Here is a 25,399-nt window from a genome sequence, read left to right on the forward strand (position 1 = left end):
AACAATGAGAATGATATGATGCAATTTATATATCTTTTAAATTTATTTCTATGTATTTTTTGCCATGCCGCACAATATATGGGATCTTAAGTTTTCTGACCAGGAATCAAACCCATGCTTCCTGCAATGGAAGCATGAATTCTTAACCACTGGCCCAGCAGAGCACTCCCTATACTTTTTGATAAGAATTAGCTAAATATGTTTTGGTGTAGGAATAAACTAGGAGACTACATAAGAAACTTGGAATTGTGGTTATATCTAGGAACTGCAACATGGGCGCTAGAACATGAGAGTGAAAAAGAAGTTAATTTTACCCTGGATACCTTTTTTTAAAAGTTTTAACCTATGAATGTATGTCAGTTATTTTTAAATTAATGAAGTTGGGGCAAAAGTAAAGTTATTATAAATACATTTCCTGATTTGCTATTATGACAGTCATTCTGAAGCTAAATTACACCACTTATGTTTTGGATAAATGATAATTAATGATTGGATATGAAACAATGATTTGGTACATTTGTTCTCATTTCTCTTTCTGTCTAAATAAGAGCAGTAACGGGGGAAAAAAGGATCTTGAATTAAGGAGAGGAAATTAATCTTATCTATATTATTTTTTAAATTGTGTTGCTAGGCATTTACTTTCCACGCATTCTACCCCTAAATCACCTTACCTAGATTTCTCCCAACCCTGTGTCCTATTGTTCAATCATGTCCACTCATTCGACAAATATTTACTAAATATTGGTGTGCCAGTCACGAGGGCCTCAGATGAGAATCAGACAGACAATCGCTATCCTTAGGAACTCAGTCTTTTCACTACTGTCATCCTTCCAGACAGGCAGAAGCGCCATGGTGTAATCAAAAAACTGAAAGCTGCAGGTCCTAAAATGTGGGGAACCCACAAGCAAGGAAAACCACCAACTGGGAAAGGAGACAGTGAGGATTCTATCAGGACACTATCAGCCCGTAGAAAACCATTCCAGAATGAACACTTCCACTGTGGGCTTTCAATGCCCCAGTAAATGCTTATTTTAGGAAGAAGAATAAGAATGAAGGGAGGATGGGAATGCCAGAAGAACGGGGCCTAGTTGACAAAATAATTCAGGAGAAATAACCTCCAAACCTGGGATTAATACCACCCACTTTCTATAATGTTTAATGAGAGCCTACCCTGTGACCTAAGACTCAGAGAGGAACCCAAAGCACTCCCACCTTGGGAGCTAACATGCAAGAGAGAGAGAGAAGAAATCACTAAATACGGGACTTCCCTGGCGGTCTAGTGGTTAAGACTCTGCCTTCCAATGCAGGGGGTGGGGTGGATCCCTGGTCAGGGAACTAAGATCCTGTGTGCTGGGGGGTGCAGACAAAACTCTAAATAAATAAAAAGCACATAAATAAGTCACATTCGGAGAGCCAGAGAGTAGAATGATGGTTGCCAGTGTCTGGAAGGTAAGGGAAATAGCCTAATGGTCAAAGGGTACAAATTAAAAAAAAATAATAATAAATCGCTAAGGGTACCGTGCTTGGCAGGAGGTGATAAACGCCGAGTACAGTGCGGCCCGCCGGGGCGCTGGCGCCATGCGGCCGCCATGTTGGGTGGGTGGTGAGGGAGGTTCTCTGAGAGGAGATGCTCTTTGAGCAGAGAATTGAAGGAAGTCAGGAGCCGCGTGGGGGCCCGGGAGAAGCATTTTCTAGGCAGAGAGAGGAAGGCGCCCTGGCACGGAAATGTACTAAGGAAGTGGAAGACTCAAGAGGCAAGATGAGGAAAGGTCCTCGCGGAGTTTAGAAAAACACAGCTGAGGAACAATGCCGGTGTTTCTTCCAGAAACACACCCAACCGTTATGTAACTCCACACAGGCAGCCCTGGATCCTTAGAGCACAAACAGTCTTATTTAGAGACGGGGTCGGAATCTGCTCGCGTGGGATGGGGAGAGCCTGACGGAAAAACACTGCCCCTCCCGCTCACAGATCCTTGGCTTCCTTCTCAAAGACGCGGGACACCAGACTCCATATCGAGGTGAGCTTCAAAGTGCAGAGCGCCTTAGAGAATGCTCAGATTTGAATTCATACCAAAGTCAAAATAACGTTATCTCATACTTCTGTGAGCAGTATGGGCTTTCTGAATTCAGGGGAAGGCAGGGCCTTGAAAAAATTAAACACATACAACAGGAAAGCTGCAAGCCCTTAAATCAGGCTTCAGCTGCTGTGCTATTTTCTCTCAGACAATCACTGAACAGAAATATTCTTTCTCCCTAGAGAGAGAGAGAGAAAATGTATTTCTGTTAAGCTTCCATAGCTTGTTAGAAATATCCCTTAGGGACACACAAGTCCCTTTCGAGTCTAATTAAATATTCACCCAGTGGTGTTCCGACCTGAATTTAGCTACCTGGGAAATACCCAGAAAGAGAATGCCATTTGCAGACAGTTGCACTAAGGAAGGCCACATAATGAATTAATAAATGTATTATGTTTTATACAATTCTGAGTCAGATCGATTTTGCAGATATGATAGAGCCAAAGCCCCAAATCTGAAACAATCTAAGAAATAGATGGAAGGGTCACTGAATTCAAAGCATTACGGTGAACCCCTTGGTTAGACTTCATTGTGCTAAAACCTTCTCAGGGCTGATAACTAGGGGGGATTCATTTCCTGCTTGTAGACCACAGAAGGAAGCCTCCATTTATGCCACAAGAGATGCAGATAAGCAGGTACTCTGCACCAGATGTCGGACAAGGAAAAGCAGGACCTGCCTCCTCCCAGCTGAGGCCACACACATGCGGCTGTTAGGCAGAGTGGGGCCAAGGCTCAATTCATGCTCGCATGGAAGGTCCTGTACTGGCTTGGTTTCATTTTCACAAAGAAACTGTCGGGTTACTGGTCAGTTTTGAACCTGAAGCATCAGAGCCGACCTCTGTGTTCTCTATCTGGAGTGGCCCTTAGTGACTTCAATTTCAAGCTGGTACCACCTCTTCTCTTAGCTCAAGCAGCACAGGGCCTCCTGGGAGGAAAGACATGGACACCTCTCTCCTTTCTTGTGAAGATTTGCACTGGTGTTTTGCTCTCAGAGTTCTCCTGCTGAGACCAGATGCCAGAGAGAAAGAAAAAGGTTCAGGAAGAGAAGCTCTGCAAAAGAAAGGAAGACAACAGCTCTGGATATGTGGACTGGATCCAAATATCCAGGCCAAAATGTTTTTATCAGGAGGCGGGATCTGAATGTGTCTGGTTGGTACCAATAGCCATGCTGAATCAGCTGATGTTCCTATAAAGTCATGACCTAATACCCACTGAGTGAGCAGGAAATGGAGAGAACAAGAATCCCGAAGGAGCTCTCCACTGGGAACCATGGGCCCTCAGGCCCCCGACAAGGCAGAACATGGGATGCTCCCACGAGAGGTGCCCAGGGTCACCCCTGCAAGAATGGCAGCCGTGTGTAAAAAGCGGCGTTCAGCCTCGTTCGCCTGCCACCTCCTAACGCAGACGCTTGCCACTCCCTGTGCCCGGCTTCGCTCGCCGACACTCCTCACGCTAGGATAGCTCAAGCCACAGCAGTTAGCTCAGAGTGACCGCAGGATTGTTGGAAGGAGGGCAGGTAGCAAGCGGACTTCACCGAATAACTGAAGCTTGAGGTTCTGACAATAGGCAGGAACCCTGCCGAGGCCCAGGCCAAGGTGTCATGGGCTCCGAGCCCCGAGGGCGTTGTTTCTGGCTGCCGGCACCTTCCTGTCACCCAGAGACTCATTCCCAGGCTCAGAGGGTCAGCCTGGCGGAGCCTAAGTCCTGGCCCTCAAGCTGACGGTCCAGGGACAGAGAGAGGGTCCCCCAAGCTCAGGGTCTTGGAAAGAAAAGGACCCTGCTTGCCTCTCCTTGAGCCCCGTCCCCCACCCCGCCACACACGACGCGGGAGGAGACCCCAGGGGTGAGAAGTGGGTATGGTTTGGGGCAGCCGAAAAATGACAGCTGGGTGACAGCCGATGTTGGAAGTCAGAGAGGCAGCAAAGAACAAGAAACACAGACTCAGCGGACAGCTCCTCACAATCCACACAGTACGTACAGTCTGTCTTGAAATACATAAGGACGCTGCAAAGAAAAGAACAACGCCAACTTTAAGAACAACCCTGCGGGCTTCCCTGGTGGCCCAGGGGTTAAGAATCCTCCTGCCAGTGCGGGAGACGCAGGTTCCATCCCTGGTCCGAGAAGTTCCCACCTGCCGCAGGGCAGCTGAGCCTGTTAGCTGCAACGGCTGCACCTACTTGCCTACATCCCTCGCTCCGAACCAAAGGAAGTCACCGCAGCGGGAAGCCCGCACACTTCACACAAACCCAGCGCAGCCAAGATAAATAGAGTAACCCTGAGATTAATCCCTTCTTGGTTAACTGTAAGGAGATATTTCTATAGAAAGAAACAAACAAAAACAAAAAGAATGACATTTCTACCTGCCCTAGAGAGTATTATTGAAAGATTTTGAGAAGTAAGCTATCCAAAATACATCTCAAAATTCTGAGTCACACAAATTTAATGTTAATTATATATTTAGTGGGGCCTCCCTGGGGGGCTTCTCAGGTGGCACTAGTGGTAAAGAGCCTGCTTGCCAATGCAGGAGAGGCAAGAGATTCAGGTTCGATCCCATTGGGAGGATCCCTTGAAGAAGGGCATGGCAACCCACTCCAGTGTTCTTGCTTGGAGAATCCCATGGACAGAGGAGCCTGGTGGGCTACAGTCCATAGAGTCGCAGAGTTGGACACAACCAAAGTGACTTAGTACGCAAGCATTCATATACTTCTTATGGCTAGAAATTAGAAACGAATGCAATTTATGACAAAGTGAAGCTATATTTTTAATATAACATAGGTATATTCTATAATACATTAATGCCTATCTAACAACCAATATCCACAATGCATTTATGTCTATTTTATGACTTCAAGCATAATTTTACTATTTATATGATTATAAAGGTTTATAGATGTTGTGGTTTTACATGTATTACATATTCTTGGTCTGGTCCATAATTCTTTGAAAGAAGAATGTAACCTCCAAAGCATTTAAGCTTGACCTTGCCTTTTGCAATAATCTGCTTTATAGCATAGTTTCCAGGGACACAGCAAAAACTAAGGCCTAACCATTTGCTGTACTTTTGTATAAAATTTGATTTATTACTATAATAAAATAGTTAGGCTTTTTGGCTGGGTTTTCCTTGAACCTATAACTTTACAAAATCATGCACATCTATAAATGCTTTTCAGAGTTTTTTTCATTTTCCAAAATAATGTGTTCCATTAGTGTCTGGAGACTATGATGAACATTTCTACTGCCAGTAGAAAGGAAGAGGCTGTGAAGAATGCATGCAGGAAGAAAAGGCAGATGGAGAGCATACCAGAAGCTCCACTGCTCACCTGGGTTATTAGCTTACACCAAGGCTCATGGAGGATTTGGTGACTGGTCTTTTCCCAACATTGCCCACCCATCGGACTGCCCCTGATGCCTTCCTCCTGACTGTCCCCTATAAGCCCGATGCTCTGCTCAGCCCATGCCATGCCTTTGGGGTGAGTTGATAAATGCGAGTTGAGGATAGAACTTATTGTGAAGTATACATCAGATTCATTGATGAAAAACATGAGTTGCATTTGCATGATTGTAACAATCTAAAAATCTACATCCTGGTGTTATTGGCTGAATGATGTCCACCCAAAATTCGTATGTTGAAGACCTAGCCCCTCAGAAGTAGACTGTGTTTGGAGACAGAATGCTGGTTTGGGTGGGGTGGGTTTGGCTTCACTGGTTCTTCGTTGCTACCCGTGGGCCTTCTCTAGCTGCAGTGAGTGGGGAGCTGCTCTCTAGCTGTGGTCCACGGGCTGCTGGTTGCGGTGGCTTCTCTTGTGGGGGAGCACAGGCTCCAGGCACACAGGCTTCACTTAGTTGCTCCATGGCATCTGGGATCTTATTTCCTGGACCAGGCATCAAACTTGTGTCCCTTGCATCAGCAGGCAGATTCTTAAACACTGGACTACCAGGAAAGTTCTGAGATAGAGTGTTTAAAGGAAAACAATCTTGAGACATTACTTTGCCAACAAAGGTCTGTCTAGTCAAAGCTATGGTTTTTCCAGTAGTCATGTATGGATGTGAAAGTTGGACCATAAAGAAAGCTGAGTGCCGAAGAATTGATGCTTTTGAACTGTGGTGTTGGAGAAGACTCTTGAGAGTCCTTTAGACTGCAAGGAGATCCAACCAGTCAGTCCTAAAGGAAATCCTTTAGGATTTTAGTCTTGAATATTCATTGGAAGGACTGATGCTGAAGCTCTAATACTTTGGCCATCTGATGTGAAGAACTGATTCCTTGGAAAAGACCCTGATGCTGGGAAAGATTGAAGGCAGGAAGAGAAGGGGAAAACAGAGGATGAGATGATTGGATGGCATTACCAACTCAAACATGAATTTGAGTAAGCTCTGGGAGTTGGTGATGAACAGGGAGGCCTGGCATGCTGCAGTCCACGAAGTTGCAAAAAGTCAGATACAACTGAGCGACTGAACTGAACTGAACTGAGTCTTGTAGGACTGAACACTTAATCTGTGATCTGATGCTATCTGCAAGTCCTCAATGTCAGAAGTGAGTCAAGTTGTAGGATGCCCAACTAGTATCAGAGCATTGCTTCATGGATGTGAGGAATTCTACACATACCTTGGAATTGGGTGTCAGAAGCCCGACACCAGCCCGATCAGAGCCCCAGGCAATCTTACGGGGACCTCTGGAGCTAATTATCTCATTTGAGTTATTCTAACTTGGGCCAAGATAGCCAGGCCTTATAATTCCTCATAAATCAGGTTGGTCATTAGCTATTGGCCACCCAGATAAAAGGCATGATCTTGGGTTTTCTTGGATGAGTAACAAATTACCACAAACTTGTCAGCTTAAAACACCACAAATTTATCCCCTCACAGTTTCCATAAGTCAAGAGTCCAGGAACAGCCCGACTGGATCCTCTGCTTAGGGTCTCACCAAGCTAATATCAAGGGGCTTCCCAGGCAGTGCTAGTGGTAAAGAATCTGCCTGCCAATGCAGTGGGCAAAGGTTCGATCCCTGGGTTGGGAAGATCCCCTGGAGTAGGCAATGGCAACCCACTCCTGAATTCTTGCCTGGAAAATTCCATGGACAGAGAAGCCAAGCAGGCCATGGCCCAAGGGGTCGCAAAAGAGTCACAACTTAGCAGCTGAGCACAGCAAGCTGATACCAGGGTGTTCGGCAAGGCTGCAGTTCTCATCGGGGCTTGGGGTCCTCCAAGCTCAATCGAGTTAATGGCCGCAGTCATCCCTTCCAGTGCATGAGTGCGATCTCTGGTTACTCGCTGGCTGTCAGCCAAGGACTGAGTTCTGTTCCTGGAGGCCCCTCCTGTTTACTTGCCATGCGGCCCCCACGTTCAGTTCACAGTGTGGATTCATTTGTTTTTTTTCCCCACCACCCAAGTCGTGTCTCTTCGACTTCCCCCTGTGACTTCGATTCCCCTCCAGACAGCTACAGCAGCTGTCACCATCTGCCCTATAGCGGACCCCGGTAGGATAATCAAGGGAGAGACAGCCCATCATATCCTCAGGTTCTACCCGCCCCAGGGAAGAGGGGCATCTTGGAGTTCTGCCCACTGCCCAGGGCAAGGCAGCTCTCAGCCACTGTGAGGGTCTCTGGAGGGGCTGACAGCTGAAATCTGGCTACACAACGCTGAGAGCATAGGTAATGCCACTGACTTGTACATTTTAAGATGGCTCAAGTGGCAAGTTATTCTTTTGTTTTACCACAATTTTTCATAAAAGGATATGGTTGTGTGGAAGAGTATAGGGAAAGGGAAGAGGTTTCTTGATGATCTCTATTTTTAAACATCAAAAATCTAACTAAAGATCAGCTTGGGGGCATCCCTGGAAGTCCAGTGGTTAATACTCTGTGATTCCACTGCAGGGGGCACAGGTTCGAACCCTAGTGGGGAAACTCAGATCCTACAAGCTGCCAGTCAGGGGAAAAAAAATCAACCTGGTCTCTGTTAATAGCCCAAAGTTTTCATTTTCTACACTTAAAGGGGAAGAATTGAGCAAAAGCATCAGAAATTCATTGGTCAGGAGAATCTACAGGCCAGTTCTGGTGAAATATTGCCTTCCATTCAGTGGATTAGCCATTTGTGGTAAAAGAAAAACTCAGTGTGCTTCAACTATGACTTTCTTTTAAATATTCTATTAGGCAGTAGTCCATTAAATTAGATTTAACTAAAGTTGGATTTGATTGATAGACTAAGATCTCATAGTCTTTCCAAAGGCCACTCTGTTTTGTGTCATTGATGAAAAAAAACAACCCTCACCTTTTGGTAACCTTGTGGCAAAATGATTTATTTCCTTGGTAAAACCAAGCAATATTATTGATCTCAGGAAACATCACTTCAGCCATTCCCGCGTAGTGGAGGTTCTTAACATTAAATCAGCTGGTCATTGGCTGTCACGTCACAAATCGAAACCACACACACAAATCACACGGCTGAACTTGAAAAGCCAAACTTGTTTTTATTGCACTGTGGAAACTAGAAATGAGATTTCATTCTGCCGAGGTTATCACATGGAAATAAAAAAATGCAAAACATCCCTCCTTTTAAAAATAATAAATGGCATAAATCATCTCGACAGCTGACCATTACACTGTAACATTCCAGTGAGTTTTGCATTAATAGGAAGCTGAATTAGATTAATAACTATGCATTCTACTAAACATGTCAAGGAAATTAATTTAGCTCTTCACATGTCTGACCAAAATGCTTTGGAAATATTAACTACCCGATTCTTATCACCAAAAACATTTCCTTTACACCTATTTGCACATGGGGCTTTACTAAACACTTTAAAGCAACTCAAACTGATGGATTATATAATCTAAAACTGCAGTTTTCCTATTAATAAGACAACCTGGAACTTGTTTATTTAAGTGCCAGCAGCACTTTTTTTTTTAAGTTGGATTATTGCTGGTTGTAAAATGTGGGGAGGTCTTATTTCATACAAAAGCTACATCTCACAAGACCTTGTATAATTTGAACTTGCATAATTCAAGGATGATTTTCTCAAGGGAATAAGTATAAAATAAGACAGATGCATTCTCAGAGCACATTTACAAGCTGTAACATATTTTTGCTTTAAAGCCGCTTTTCCTGTTCCCGGCGTTGTGTCTAATATTTCACAGAGGCTGTCTCCCGTATTAACTGCACCATGCTTCACTGTGGCTGTTTGTTCTTCTTCTTGGTGTCTTATCACATATAACTTCCCTTCAGAAGCTATTGATTTGGGGCTGCATTTTCAGGATGAGCAGTTACATCGTTATTTTATGAATACTTGAACGACATTGTTATAGGTCGTAAAAATAGTTTACATGATAATAACAGTGAATGCTAAAATAATAGCATAATAGAAAAAAAAGACTCACTTGCAGGAATTGCGTTGCATGTAGAAAACAGCAGGGTTTAGAGGCTCCCGCAAAACCAGGATGATGTTTCTGTTTACCAGCTGAGGTGGCAAACCGCCTTATAAAGCGGCAAACAGGTTTACAGCATTCTTCCTCGGGAAATTCACTTTTTTCTTCCCTTTTTTTTCCTTTTGGCTTTATTGGGTGTTAGTTGCCGCACACAGGCTTTGTTGCTCCGCAGCGTGTGGAATCTTAGTTGGCCAACCAGGGATCGAACCTGAGTCCCCTGCATTGCAAGGTGGATTCTTAATCACTGGACCATCGGGAGAGTCCCAAGGAATGTACATTTTAAAACACCAGTGTATATACAGTCAAGATTCATTGAATTATACCCTTTAAACAGAAGCAGTTTTACTACACAAATTATATCTAAAATCAATTAGAAAAAAACTCAATGATTAAAGCTATAGTTGCTTATTATAGTGCTAGGGGTTGAGGAAGGTTAGTTGTTTTAGGCTGCACTCATCTAATGTCAGCTAGGTTCAGTCATTACCTGTCTGCAAGTTACAAGTCTACAGGTAAGCTGGGGATCTGCTCTTGTCGGCTTGGCTGAGACCTCTTGGCTGGGAAGCTCTGCTCTAAGTCTCTCATCCTCTTCTTGGGACCAGAGGACTAACCTGACCTTGTACTTCTCATGACAGGGGCAAAGCACGAGACAAAAGCGGAAATACATGCCCACTCTTGAACAGTAGGCTTGGAGCTTACACACAAAGAATTTGGCCTCATTCATCTGGCAAAGCAAGTGACATGGCTAAGCCCAGACTCAGCAGGGGTAGAAGGAAGAGTAGACCTTGCCTCTTAAGTGAGAGAAAATGTAAAGTCACATGGAAAAGGGTGTGGATATTAATGCAATCAACCCCAGGATCCATATGGAAATATCAGATGGATATTTGGAAATATTCAGTTCAGTTTAGTTCAGTCGGTCAGTTGTGTCTGACTCTTTGCAACCCCATGGACTGCAGCACACCAGGCCTCTCTGTCCATCACCAACTCCCGGAGCTTGCTCAAACCCATGTCCATCGAGTCGGTGATGCCATCCAACCGTCTCCTTCTCTGTCTTCCCATTCTCCTGCCTTCAATCTTTCCCAGCATCAGGGTCTTTTCCAATGAGTCAGTTTTTCGTGTCAGCTGGTGAAAATATTGGAGTTTCAGCTTCAGCATCAGTCCTTCCAATGAATATTCAGGACTGATTTCCTTTAGGATGGACTGGTTGGATCTCTTTGCAGTCCAAGGGACTCCCAAGAGTCTTCTCCAACACCACAGTTCAAAAGCATCAATTTTCAGCACTCAGCTTTCTTTATAGTCCAACTCTCATATCCATACATGACTACTGGAAAAACCATAGCTTTCACTAGCAGACCTTTGCTGGCAAAATAATGTCTCTGCTTTTTAATATGCCGTCTAATTTGGTCATAACTTTTCTTCTAAGGAGCAAGCATCTTTTAATTTCATGGCTGCAGTCACCATCTGCAGTGATTTTGGAGCCCAAGAAAATAAAGTCTCTCACTGTTTCCATTGTTTTCCCATCTATTTGCCATGAAGTGATGGGACTGGATGCTATGATCTTAGTTTTCTGAATGCTGAGTTTTAAGCCAGCTTTTTCACTTTCATCAAGAGGCTCTTCAGTTCCTCTCACTTTTTGCCATAAGGGTGGTGTCATCTGCGTATCTGAATTTATTGATATTTCTCCAAGCAGTCTTGATTCCAGCTTGTGCTTTATCCAGCCCAGCATTTCACTTGATATACTCTGCATATAAGTTAAACAAGCAGGGTGACAGTATACAGCCTTGAGGTACTTCTTTCCCAGTTTGGAACCACTCTGTTGTTCCATGTCTGGTTCTAACTGTTGCTTCTTGACCTGCATACAGATTTCTCAGGAGGGAGGTCAGGTGGTCTGGTATTCCCATCTCTTTAAGAATTTTCTACAGTTTGTTGTGATCCACACAAAGGCTTTGGTGTAGTCAATGAAGCAGAAGTAGATGTTTTTCTGGAACTCTCTTGATTTTTCAGTGATCCAATGGATGTTGGCAATTTGAACTCTGGTTCTTCTGCCTTTTTTAAATCCAGCTTGAACATCTGGAAGTTCACAGTTCACTTATTGTTGAAGCCTGGCTTGGAGAATTTTGAGCATTGCTTTACTAGCGTGTGAGATGAGTACAATTGTGCAGTAGTTTGAGCATTCTTTTGCATTGCCTTTCTCTGGGATTGGAATGAAAACTGACCTTTTCCAGTCCTGTGGCCACTGCTGAGTTTTCCAAATTTGCTGGCATATTGAATGCAGCACTTTCATAGCATCATCTTTTAGGATTTGAAATAGCTCAACTGGAATTCCATCACCTCCACTAGCTTTGTTTGTAGTGATCCTTCCTAAGGCCCACTTGACTTCACATTCCAGGACGTCTGGAAATATTGGGGAATTTTTCCTGGTGGTCCAGTGATTAAGAATCTGCCTACCAGTGCAGGGGACGTGGGTTCGATCCCTGGTCCAGGAGGATCCCACATGCTGTGGGGCAACTAAGCCTGCACACCACAGCTGCCACAGCCCGCATGCGCGAGAGCCCAGGCGCTGCAGCAGGAGAAGACTCCCCAGCGAGAAGCCCATGTGCCACAGCTAGAGAGCCCGCGTGCAGCGACAAAGACCTATTGCAGTCAAAACATTTTAAAAATATATTGTTTTTTTCAGTATTTGAAATCTTCAAAAAGTTTTCAGTATTTTCCATAAGATGGCTCTGACAGCACTCAGTTATCTTTAAATTCATTCAAAACAATTTTGCTAGATTTTATTATGACAGCTGTCATAGTGTGCAGTTAAAAAAAGCTTATTAAAATTGTTGAATTTTTGTGTAACCATTTTTATATTGAAGACGGAAGGAAAAGAGCAACGTTTCTGGCTTATTATGCTTTATTATTTCAAGAAAGGTAAAAACATAACTGAAACTTTTTGGCCAGCACAACACATGTCAGAATTCAAAGGTCTGGGCTGAATGTATAAAATTGAGAGTGTTTTTGGAATAGGAAAGTGTTTGATGTTATATGACTAGATAAATAACCTGGAAATGAATGTTGATAAAGACGAGGAGAGACCCAAGTTTTTGGAGAAATGAAGAAAACCAGCAGAGGTTACCGAGGTTTGTAAAGAGAGGATCGTGCTCTGGAAGACAAGCTCAGGGCGTGTTTTCATAGGGAGGAAGATGCGTGTCAGTCACTGCTCCGTGAAATAAAACTTTGTTTACCTGCTGCCAGGTAGGTAAAGAGTCACGTCACAGTTGGGTATATGACTGCTAAACTAGGGTGCAGTTAGCATCTAACAACAACTGTCCTGCCACACCCACTCCACCTGCAGGCCTATAAACAAACCAGTCAGATCAGCCAAGCCCAGCCTGGGCTTCCAGGAGGCTCAGTGGTGAAGAATCTGCCTGCCAATGCAGGAGACACGGGTTTGATCACTGGGTCAGGAAGATCTCCTGGAAAAGGAAATGGTAACCCACTCCAGTGTTCTTGCCTGGCAAATCCCATAGACAGAGGAGACTGGTGGGCTACAATCCATGGAGTCACAAAAGAGTCGGACATGACTTAGCAACTACAAAAGCCCAGACTAAACCAGATCTTTTGCTGCATATGCTCACTGATCATTGCCAGGATGATTTCCAACATTTCAGCAAGCTCTGTAGCCTAACTGTTTATGGAATAAACATTTGTTGGGGGCCTTATTTTGTTGCACACTGCTCCAAGCAATCAGGCTACAACGGAAAGTAAGATAAGTAGGGTTCCAGCTGTCACAGAGCTAACATTTCAGTGGAGGAAACAAACAAGAAACATAGATGGGTAAACATATGAATTAGCAAGTAATTTCAGATAGCAGTGAGTGTTTTGATGATGGTAAAGCAGAATGATAACTAGAGAGTGACTGAGGAAGTTACTTTTAATCCTATGATCAGGTAAGGTTTCTCTGAGGATGTGATGGTTGGCAGAAATCTGAATTATTCAGATTAGACAACTCCTCAATGAGTTTCATCATAACTCTTTGACCTTCCACTGCTCCTGAGCTGCTGCACAGGAAGGAGAACTCCAGCCTCATCTCCTGCTCTCTCTCTCGCCTCCCCCACGACTCTGAACACTGAGAATGAAAGAGGAGAACAAGGATGCCGGGGGAGGGATGTGTGCGCTCAGTTTTGTCAGACTCTTTGCAACGCCATGGACTGCAGCCCACCAAGTTCTTCTGTCCTTGGGCTTCTCCAGGCAAGAATACTACAGTGGGTTGCCATTTCCTCCTCCAGAAGATGAACTCCACATCTCTTACACTTCCTGCACTGGCAGGTGGGTTCTTTATCACTGTGCCACCTGGGAAGCCCCTGGAGGAGGTATACCAGATGTCTGCTGAGCCATGTGACCACATCTGGCCAAAGCAGATTCTCTTTGTGTCTGTTTGCTTATTTGGCTGTGCTGGGTCTTTGTTGCTGTGCATGCTTTCTCTCGTTGCAGAGTAGGGGCTCGTCACCACTAGGGGCATGTAGGCTCAGCACTTGGGATGCCTTGACTCAGTAGTGGTGGCGTGTGGGCTTCGCCACTGCATAGCACGTGAAACCTTCCCAGACCAGGGGTCAAACCTGCGTCCCCTGCATTGGCAGGTGGATTCTCAACCACTGGACTACCAGGGAAGTCCACAGAGGATTCTGTTTAAGGAGTTGGGCCCAATTAAAGCTTTTCAAAAGGCAGAAAGGTCTCATTTGATTCAGCTACTGTATTTTCTTTGTGGCAGGAAAAGAAGAAGGCATTAAGTCTGCAAAAGAGAAAGTCATGGTTGACCTAAAGTCCCCTTGACTGCCATATCTCCCCAGCATTCTGCTATCAGAGAAGGAGAGGTGCTGGATGATATATGTGTCACATCTCCCTGAAACCCATCAGCAAACTCAGATGGTAGGAATCATTATCGAAATGAAGACACTGGCTCAGAGGGACTAAAAAACTTACCCAAGGTCATCCACTTAATAGGAAAGAAAAAAAAAAACCAGAAGATAAACCAAGGGCTGGCTGCTTCCAAAGCCCATGTTCTTTCAACTAAATGACCCTGCCTGGCTGCCAAGCTGGACATCAGAAAATATAAACCCTTAAAAGACACAAGGTAGAACGAATCCATTTGTTAAATTCTTCTAAGAGGAAAAAAAGGCAGACAGTGAGCCCAATACGCCATGTTGTATTTTTAGTGATGGGTAGTGAGGGCAGCACACAACAGTTTCTAGAAAAGGGAAAGAATTTGTATTCCCTGGGGCTGGAAAGTTGTTGGACGTTAATAGCAAGAAAATTGTTAGGAAGCTGCCAAGAGGTAGAGGAAATGTCCTTGGTTTCTCCCCTGCAAAACCTCACTGTAGGAAAAGTGGAAAAGAACACAGGATTGGAAATCGAAGCTAATTTGGGATAGAAATGCACACGCGTGTGCACACACACACACACACACACACACAGGAGGGAAATATGAGAAGGTTTGAAAGAAAACAATATGAAATGACAGAACTTCAAAGTAAAAAGGAAAATAAGCATAGCTCTTACTGAAGAGCAGGATGGTTAATTAACAAGGGGGATAAAAACGGCCTGCAGATAATATTTATCATCCTTCCCACTTTTCCCATGGCTTTATTTGTGCCCATCTGTCAGCTCAGTCTTTTCCAAGTGTCTGCTGCCACATGCACAAGCCATTAATTTATTGAAAATATTACTGAAATTAGATGGCTTCTGGCCTTCCCATTGTTTCATTTTTAACTTTTTAAAAAACTGTGTTTATCTGTTTGCCTGTTTTGTGTTTTCACTTGACAAGTGGAGGTTTCACCCAGGCTCAGAAGCATAACCTTCCCAATTCATCACAAGAAAAAACACGGGAAACTTTCCCTTTTTCAGAAGCACACCCATCGAAATATGCAAGACAAGTTTGCCAAATGTTCCTGTGCACACACTCCCTTTCCCTTGGGGTGAGAAATCTAAATCTAAACATTCTGGCCAAAAAAAAACCAACAGCAAAGCAATGACAATATTGCGTTTATTTCCTTTAGCAAAGAACATACATAGATGAGTAGTAGGAACACATCCAGCTTATGTCTAAGGAAAAAAATCCATTGGACTGATTAACAGGTAGGTGGCACATTTAGATTATATTCATTTTTATTTTAAAAACAGGGACAAAAGCCTTGCTGTTGACTCTGTCACAGGCTGAAATGGAAGCCACACCCCAATTGAAGCCATTATCCAAGGGAGGTAATTGTGACATTTTTAATGTTATATAATCAAATTTTTAAATCAGCATTGGAGAGTGTGTTACAGGAGCTGTGATTCTTCACAGCAGCTCTGCAAAGGGTCTTGACTTGATTCCTTCAGCTTCCCGAGGTTGCCCCAAAGGGCAGACAGGCCCCCCAGATCTCAAGTGTATCAAACCGGCCTGGCTCCAGGATGGACTTCTGAGTGCTTCCCTTCAAAACGTACCACCCAGGCTGGTTGGCTGCAAATGTGAACTGCCTATTATTTCCCCTGACTTCCCAGGAAGTCTGGATGAGAGAGCCCAGGCCTCCTGGGGTGCCGAGCCCTGCCTTGTCACGTGCCCTTCTCACGCTGAGCGACTTTTTCACTGGAGAATCACAGCTGCTTCCACCTCCTGCTTCACTGGCCGGTTGTCTGCTGTGCATGATGGAAGGGAGAGATGGGAAGAACCAAACTGCTTCTGGAGGTTTTATAGGGAAAGGAAAAGTCTTTTTTTTCTCTCTACCCATCTTAGGTTCTCTGGTTGGGGCCAAATTGATAAAAGACAAATTGGAAATTCCCTGGCGGTTCAGTGGTTAGGACTTTTACACTTTCACTGCTGAGGGCGTGAGTTCAATCCCTACTCTGGGAACTAAGATCCCACAAGCCATGTAGTATAACCAAATAACAATAAAATAACAGTAAAACAATAAAATAGTAAAATAAAAGATTGATTAACAAGAGGTTAAAACACACACATGCACATACACACATTTAATGATGTGTATGTGAATCCAAGTTCGTGTACCCAATACACAGTGAGGCCAAGCAAACTGAAACATTGGAGTTTAGAGCAGAGAAAGGTTTACTGCAAGGTCAGGCAAGGAGATGGGTGAGATCAAGCCCTAAAGAGCCTCCAGCTCCCCTGAAGTGTTCTGGCAAAGCATTTTTAAAAGCCAGGTGTGGGCAGGGGAGTCACAGCATACTTCCTGGCTGTGATCAGATCGTGCACAGTTCTCTGGTTAGCTAATGATGAGGTGGCTGGGTGGTGTCACAGGGGCTAACTTCATCTGTCCTTAGGTTCCAAGAGCCTGGGGACTGTGTGTTCAGGGCCATCAAGTAGTTGTTGTGCATTGTTGTTTAGTCCCCAAGTGCTGTCCACCTCTTAGAGACCTCACAGACTGCAGCAGACCAGGCTCCTCTGTCCTTCACCATCTCCTGGAGCTTGCTCAAACTCATGTCCATTGAGTTAGCGATGCCCTCCAACCATCTCATCCTCTGTCACCCCCTTCTCCTGTTCTCAATCTTCCCCAGCATCAGGGTCTTTTCCAGTGAGTCAGCTCTTTGCGTCAGGTGGCCAAAGTATTGGAGCTTCAACTTCAGCATCAGTCCTTCCAATGAATATTCAGGGTTGATTTCCTTTAGGATGGACTGGTTGGATCTGCTTGCTGTCCAAGGGACTCTCAAGAGTCTTCTCCAGTACCACAGTTCAAAAGCAAGAAGTAGTTAATTCTATCTGATGGGAGGGAGGGAGGCTTTCACATCTACAAAACAACTCAGGAAATGTGCGTCAGATACTATTATCCAGGTACTTCAGAGAGGAGCTAGAGCAGAGAATGTGGGGGAAGGCCTGTCCCCACCTCCCTAAACCCCTTGGGATCCTGCTTGGTTACAGGTATACATTTCCATGGGATTTCACAAAGAAAGAGGGCAGCCAGATGATTAAAGTGTATATACTATTCTAGGTGAAACAAAGGAAAAGGGATTTGGGACTTCTGGGTGGTGGAGGCCAGTTATGGGAAGATGAGAAGGAAAAGTAGAGTAAATGAGGGGTATTTATTTAATAGGACGTGCTACACAGAGTTACGTAGGTACTTTCTCCATTGGAGAGATGTTCAAAGTCCTTCTCCCCTGGTGCAAGCTAGAGAGATACTTTTAGAAATGGAAATTTTCTTTATAAATGTACATTTCCTTTATAAACAGATAACTAACTTATGCCTGGTTTTAGAGCTTTCCTTGCATCCACTGGTTCTTAACAGCCTTTAACTCAAAATAGTCCATATGTCACAGAGGGCTATTTCGGGTGCTATACTCCTGAGGGAAGAAAAAATGTTTTAAAGACTGAAGGACTGAAGTATGTACTTCAGTTACAAAAGTTAAAAGGAAAAAAAAAAAAAAAAAAACGAAGTGGCAGAAAGTACTTCAAGGGAGGAAAAATAATTTTCCCTCTATCCTTTTAGGTTCTTGGCTGAGATGGCAATAAAAAAAAAAAATTAACAGAAGAAAAACAAACACTCCTGTATACCCAGGAAATCTGAGTGTGTCCCTGAAATGGCACAGGCCAGAAACTTAAATACCATCCTTAGCAAATGACCAAAGAAAGATGTTGAGAGGTGGAAAAAGACTTGTTAATGGGAGGTAACCAGGAGTAGCATGCTAAAAAGTAACAAGGTCATGGCTATTATGCAGATCAAAGTCTTTGCTTTCTCCCTTGACGAGCTGCTGGGGATTAAGTCATCCTTCTCTTCTTGATGTAGAAAGACACCCTTACAAATGGAGATTCCCTAATAAATGCAAATGTTGTTGTTTACTTAAGTCCTGTCTGACATTTTTGCGACCCGTGGACTGTAGTCCAACAGGCTCCTCTGTCCATTGGGCTCCCCAGGCAAGACTCCTGGAGTGGGTTGCCATTTCCTTCTCCAGGGGATATTCTCGACCAAGGGAATGAACCCCAGTGTCCTGCATTGGCAGGTGGATTATTTGCCACTGAGCCACCAGGAAAGCCCAGACAAATGTGAATATCTTTCACAAAAGGACAATTTATGATTGGGATTGAACTGCGGTCTCTGGCATTGCAGGCAGATTCTTTGCCATCTGAGACATCAGGGAAGTTGTCTGAGGATTGGTTGACTGAATATACTGGGTATGTGGCCCAGCGGAACATTTACAGGGACACGAAAGCTGCCCAAGTTTCCATCTGTTGATGTGGCACCCCAGGCGGGGGCAGCTTCATCATGGGCCTAGAAATATATTTCAAAGGTAGAAGGGAAAAAGAAATTGCCCTCTCCTATAGACCTAAAGAAATTAAAAGACGCTTACTCCTTGGAAGGAAAGTTATGACCAACCTAGACAGCATATTAAAAAGCAGAGACTTTACTTTGCCAACAAAGGTCCGTCTGGTCAAGGCTATGATTTTTCCTGTGGTCATGTATGGATGTGAGAGTTGGACTGTGAAGAAAGCTGAGTGCCGAAGAATTGATGCTTTTGAACTGTGGTGTTGGAGAAGACTCTTGAGAGTCCCTTGGACTGCAAGGAGATCCAACCAGTCCATCCTAAAGGAGATGAGTCCTGGGTGTTCATTGGAAGGACTGAAGCTGAAACTCCAATACTTTGGCCACCTCATGAGAAGAGTTGACTCATTGGAAACGACCCTGATGCTGGGAAAGATTGAAGGCAGGAGGAGAAGGGGATGACAGAGGATGAGATGGTTGGACGGCATCACCAACTCGATGGACATGAGTTTGAGTAAACTCCGGGAGTTGGTGATGGACAGGGAAGCCTGGTATGCTGCAGTCCATGGGGTTGTAAAGAGTCGGACACGGATGAGCGACTGAACTGAACTGAAAGCAGAGACTTAGGAGGAAAGGCTTTGTCCTTGGCTTTCATTCTGTCCCCTGAGCCTTCCTATTCTCTGATGCTTGGCAGACTGCTGCCTCTATCCTGCCCCTGGTCTCTGGAGACAGGTGGCTGCCTGTTAACATGAATTCATGTGCCCGATGCACTGTGAGGCCAAACAAACTGAAGCGTCAGAGTGTGGAGCAGAGAAAGGTCTATCACAAGACCATGAAAGTCCATGAGGTGGCTCATGCGCTGAAAAGCTTCGAGCTCCTGCAAGGGCTTCGGCAAAGCATTTTCAAAGGGCAGGTTGGGGCCAGGAGGGCCTCTCAGTGATAAAGAATCCACCTGCCATTGCAAGTCAATCTCTGGGCCGGGAAGATCCCCTGGAGGAGGCCACGGCAACCCACTTCAGTATTCCTGCTGGGCTAGTCGCATGGACAGAGGAGCCTGGTGGGCTACAGAGAGTCACAAAGAGCCAGACACCACTAACACGCACACAGCACCTGGGGCAGGGAGGTCACAGGGCATGTGATCAGCTCGTGTACAAACCTCTGATTGGCTGATGGCGAGGCAGCAGGGTGGTGTCACGGGATTCACACTACCCATCCTTGGGCTCCAGGAGTCCTGGGGCTGTGCGCTCCGGGTCCTCAAGTAGTTAATGTCCTCCACTGGGTGGGGGGTTTCCACATCTGTGAAATAACTCAGGAAATGTGCATCAAATACTCTTATCTAGGTACTTCAGAGAGGAGCTGGAGCAGAGGACGTGGGGAAGGCCTGTCCCGGGAAGACCCTACAGGATCCTGCCGTGACAAAGGGCCCGGCAACTCCCCTCGAGAGCTCTCTTAGGGCTCTCGAGAGAAGCTGCAGTGTTTGCTGAGGACCAGTTCAAGAGGTGAACAGGGAAGAGTCGAGGGTGAGAAACGGGGCAGGAAGTGGCGCCTGGGGTCCAGATGAAAACCAGACTGGAGACGGAAATGAGAAGGAGTGTGAGACACGAGGAGCAGCAGTAGGACTTGGCAGTTGGTTAGGGGTGGGGAGCAGAAAGACTCCAAACAAGGCTCTCAGGTTTCTGGTGGATGACTAGACCAGGAGGACGACTGAGGCTCGGACAGGAAGTCACGGGAGTGAGAAGCAGGCCAGGGTTGGGTGGATCTCATCAGAAATTAGTGTCGTTTCAGCTCAGTGGAGTGAGGAGAGCAGAACAGGGACAGGAAGGCGGAGCCGTTGCCTTCAGGGTGACTGTGAGCCCAGAGCGGAGGCCGACGGCAATTCAGGGCCTGCTGGGAACCATCCTGGCACATCAGTGAAACTTCGGCGGGTTTACCACATCAATTAATGTCGTAAGTGCTACATTTTGTAATGTTCATGAAGAGGAATGCTAGGACCTCTCCTAAGAGAACTGTGAATTTTCAGATTTTTGGAAAGGATTCTCCCAAATTTCCAAGTTAAAAAAAAAAAAGCAGCAGCAGCAGCAGCAGAAGACAGAGAAGTCCCTGGTGGTCCAGGGGTTAGGCCTTGCTGCTTTCACTGCTGAGGCCTGGGTTCAGTCCCTCGATGGAGAACTAAGATCCCACAGGCAACTTGGCCTGGTGAGTAATAATAATAAATATTAAAAAGTAAAATGTCATTAAAGCTTTTTTTAACAAAAAGAAGCAGAAAACAGAACTGCCAGCTTCCTTCCTTTTTGGTCTCTATTTGTACCTTCCAGCTTTATAGGTTTCTGTAGAGAAGTCAAGACTTAATATCTTAGATATTAAGATATCTTAATATCTTAGTGCTGACCCATATTAGCACTGATTAAATGTTAGATATTACCATTATTAGAATCGCTTTCTCTGATCATCCTGCATTAGTTAACTATTGACCTTCTCCTCTTTAAAAGAACCTTCAGGATTGTTAGAAAATCATAAAGGCTATGAGACTGACACCCTGCTTACTGCACTAAGGAGGCAACCAGAAAATGAAAAAAAAAAAAATTAGCACAGAGGTCTAAGTGGGCTTTGCTGTTCTTGGGAATCACTTCCTGCTTCAAGTACAACTTTTTGCATATGCATCTGCATTAAATTAGATTTTTCCCCTTCTTCTCTCATCTAGTCAAGAACAAATGAAATACACCTGTTGCCCTGCCAGAAATACCTAGGTTGACCTGGAACATTCAACTCATCCAAGCAACCTGCCTTCTCCACAGGTAGATTCGAAGGACAGATTCCAGGTACAGAGATGAATATGATGGAGATCTGTATTCGCCCAAAATGTCTAGAGGGAAAGCTTAAGAAAGAATGTCCTCTTCTTGGAACTTCCCTGGTGGTCCAGCGGATAAGACTTCAAACTCCCAGTGCAGGGGCCCGGGTCCAACCCCCAGTCAGGGAACTCGATCCCACCGGCTGAACTACGAGTCCCCACGCCACAACTGTGGATCTCGAATGCTGCAATTAAGACTGAAGGTCCCAAGTGCCAGCACAGCCAAATACATAAATAAATACTCAAGAAAAGTAAAAGAGTGCCCCCTCTCGCCACGTCCAAGGTCAAGAGTCACTGGGAGGAGTGAAACCTGAGTGGCCGGCCTCGCCTTGGCCCTGACCGCACATCTGATCGCGCTCGCCCGTCTCTGCAGCCCGCCCCCGCTTCCTCCTTGCCCTCATCATCTCAGGATCATTCCTCCCTCCAACACTCGCTTCCACAGGAACCCTGTGCCTCCACAGCAAGCTTCTCTCAACTTTGCCCCTTTTCCTCCAAATGGAAGGAGTCTTGGAAAAAAGAAACCCAACTAGACAGAGCTGCCAACTTGGGTCTCATTTTTGAAAACTGTACATGCATTTGACACAGAACATCAAAGCCGGGGATAGAGTCACCAAGAATGATCTTCAGTGCAAATTGCAGCATCTTCTAGGCCTCAAACCAAAGAAATACATGAACTTGTCTTTTTCATCCCTTCATCCTTCCTCACCTGGATGTCTAACAGCCAGCAAATATCTACTGTGGAATTTTAACATACACAGACCCCTTCGTGTTATCGAAGGACCTCAAATTTACATGCAAAAGCAAGAATTTCAGCAGCCAGCAGTTTTGCAGCTTTTTTTAGTGTCAGTGTCTAAGCCTCCTTTCCCTCTGAGGCTCACAGAAAGACCAGCAGTCCATCCCGGAAATGTAATGTCAGCTCACGATCTGTCAAGCATCCAATGTGTACTTCTGGGACACGCCAATGGGAGCAATTACTCATATTTCTAAGAAACCAGATTTGTCTTAGAAATCTTCACATCTATTTTCTCACCTAAACACAATGGAAATAAATCTTGAGTGGAGAAGCAACCATTAGCTTCCAGTCTGCACCATCCACTTCATATTGCTACATACTTACTCAAGCGTGACCGTCACAAGGGCTGCTTCCAGTTTTATAGGAAGCAGTGTTATTTGCTAGTCATAACTTTAATGGGGAAAAATTAATTCTTATAGGAGTCACAGAAAAAAATCCATCAGTGATCTGGCCAGCTCATTACTTCAGGACAGAACTGTATATAAAACTTACTAGAGCTGACTCATTTGAAAAGACCCTGATGCTGGGAAAGATTGAGGGCAGGAGGAGAAGGGGACGACAGAGGATGAGATGGTTGGATGGCATCACTGACTCGATGGACATGGGTTTGGGTGGACTCCAGGAGTTGGTGATGGACAGGGAGGCCTGGTATGCTGCAGTTCATGGGGTCGTAAAGAGTCGGACATGACTGAGGGACTGAACTGAACTGAACTGAATTGCCAATGTTAAGTGCTTACAGTACTTGGTACCCACTAAGATATTAGAAGACTACCTGGTTTGAATTAGTGCTTCCCTGCCCTAGTGCCTCAGTCTCTTTTCTGAGTATGTTAGTAATTTATCAATAATAGAGTAAGCTGAGTAAGCTTTCCTTAAGTCTAATTTAAATAAAGCAAAAGACAAATGAACTATGTCCTTGGATTTCATGTGATGTTGAATAAATAACCACGTGCAAACCTTTGGGAATACAGTTAAAAATAAGAATGAATATGCATTCCCCCAAAAGATGCATGGTTGTCCTTGACAATCATCTCGAAAGATTAAGCGTGTGTAGCAAATCCCAAGACTCACCTGTCTGTAATAATTCAACTCAGTAAACCTTTATCAATCATTTACTGTGTACAAGTGACTGGGCTTGTCATCCCAGCAGGCATAAAGATGAATAAGACATGGCATTTGCACTGGAAGAACTTATTCATTCCTTATCCATTGAGGTCTTGACACCTTCTTGGTACCCAGCTTTATTTTTTGTTCCCAACAAGACTTGCATTAGACAGAATCAAAGCATGTCCTGTCCCACGTGGCATGAGTGTAATTTACAGTCAAAACACCAATGCTAAAATAAAGGAGGAGAAAAACAAACATTTTATTTTCCCCTAGAAAATCCATTTGTGTTGACTGCAATCTCTTTTTTCAGAATAGTTTCAGCTCAAAAAATTATTGGATGAACCCTCAAATATTTGTTCTCACTACAATTTTGCTTCTGTTGCTCTGAGATCCATAGGGAAAATCCTACACTTTTATTTCATGAAAGGGAGGGAATCTAGCTCCCTTCTCCTTAGCAGAACATAAAACCGGTGAGAAAGGCTGCTGAAGAAGAAACTTCAGGTCTGTGCAATTTGAAGAGTTCCTTTTTAAGCCGAAATTTTGATCACAGATGAGACGCTTAATGGGTAATGCCCAGAGGCAATCAGTTCTTTTTTTAAATTTTTTTAATTTAAACTTTTTATTTTCTATTAGGGCATAGCCAATTAACAATATTGGGATAATTTCAGGTAGACAGCAAAGGGACTCAGCCACGCACATACAGGTATCCACTCTCCCCCAAACTCCCCTCCCATCCAGGCTGCCACATAACATTGAGCAGAGTTCCATGTACAGTAGGTCCTTGCTGGGTGTCCATTTTAAATATAGCAGTGTGCACGTGTCCATCCCAAACTCCCTGATCATCCCTTCCCCGAATCCTTCCTCCTACCCCAGCAACCATAATTTCCTTCTCTGAGTCTGTGACAGAGACAACCAATTCCAATAAGCCCTAAGGAGATGTCGTGTTTGAACTCAACTCAGTGGTGTGAGAAGAAAACGCCGCCCCTGGCGGGGAGCTGGGGCCTGCTGGCATCCCTGCAGTCCAGACTCAGGCCAGAGCACTTCCTCAAACAAGGGTGCGTTAGGCTGACCAGTTGCCTGGGCAAAGGACTTTAGATTATCAAAATGAGGACAATGATGAGAAAGAATCCTGTCCCCAGAGAAGCGCCTCCCCTCCATAGGTTAGTCCTTGTACCTGGCGCTACGTGAGTACTGCGCTCAATCGCTCAGTCCTGTCTGACTCTGCGACCCCATGGACTGTAGCCCTCTGTCCATGGGGAGGCTCCAGACAGGAACACTGGAGTCTGTATGTATGGTAAATTATTTAATGGCCACTAAATTTTCCAGCCCAGTGTGCTCACCACTTTGCAATGTAGCATTGCCTATCCTCTTATCCTGCAGGCGGAATTATTTCAGATTTTTTTTTTTTTTTTTTTTTTGCTGTGCCATGCAAATGGAACCCATGCCCTTTGCAGGGGAAGCACAGAGTCTTAACCACTGGACTGGCAGAGAGGTTTCTTTTTGTGATTATTTCCTGATCAACTGTATGTGATGGAGCTGGTAATATATGAATTCTGGAGTGTAGGCTCTAGGAGACCCTCTTAGAGCTGCCATATTAAAAAAAAAGAAAGAAAGAACTTTCTATTTACTCTTAAACTGCTAAAAAGAAAGGGTCCAATTGTATTGATATTTGTGGAGTATTTCCTCCATGCCCAACCCCAGTCCATGGCACTGTGCGGAGCCCATCAGTGGGGAGGGATTCAATTAATGAAGCCTGAGCTGAGTGAAGGGCTTCCCAGGTGGCGCTAGTGGTAAAGAACCTGCTTGCCAATGCAGGAGACGTGCGCGACTTAGGTTTGATTGCTGGGTCAGCAAAATCCCCTGGAGGAGAAAATGGCAACCCACCCTAGTATTCTTGCCTGGAGAATCCCATGGATGGAGGAGCCTGGAGGGCTA

The 25,399-nt window shown here is 44.7% G+C and overlaps 1 long non-coding RNA gene across 1 annotated transcript; it reads left to right on the plus strand.

Moving 5' to 3' along the window:
* The first annotated feature begins 1,870 nt into the window (after positions 1 to 1,870).
* LOC122425677 lies at positions 1,871 to 23,637 on the plus strand. Its single transcript, XR_006264958.1, has 4 exons — positions 1,871 to 2,018; positions 20,060 to 20,218; positions 20,505 to 20,666; positions 21,421 to 23,637. It is a non-coding gene; the product is annotated as an uncharacterized LOC122425677 (long non-coding RNA).
* Positions 23,638 to 25,399: the final 1,762 nt, after the last annotated feature.

Source organism: Cervus canadensis, chromosome 23, assembly GCF_019320065.1.
Source record: "Cervus canadensis isolate Bull #8, Minnesota chromosome 23, ASM1932006v1, whole genome shotgun sequence".
Lineage (NCBI taxonomy): Eukaryota > Metazoa > Chordata > Mammalia > Artiodactyla > Cervidae > Cervus > Cervus canadensis.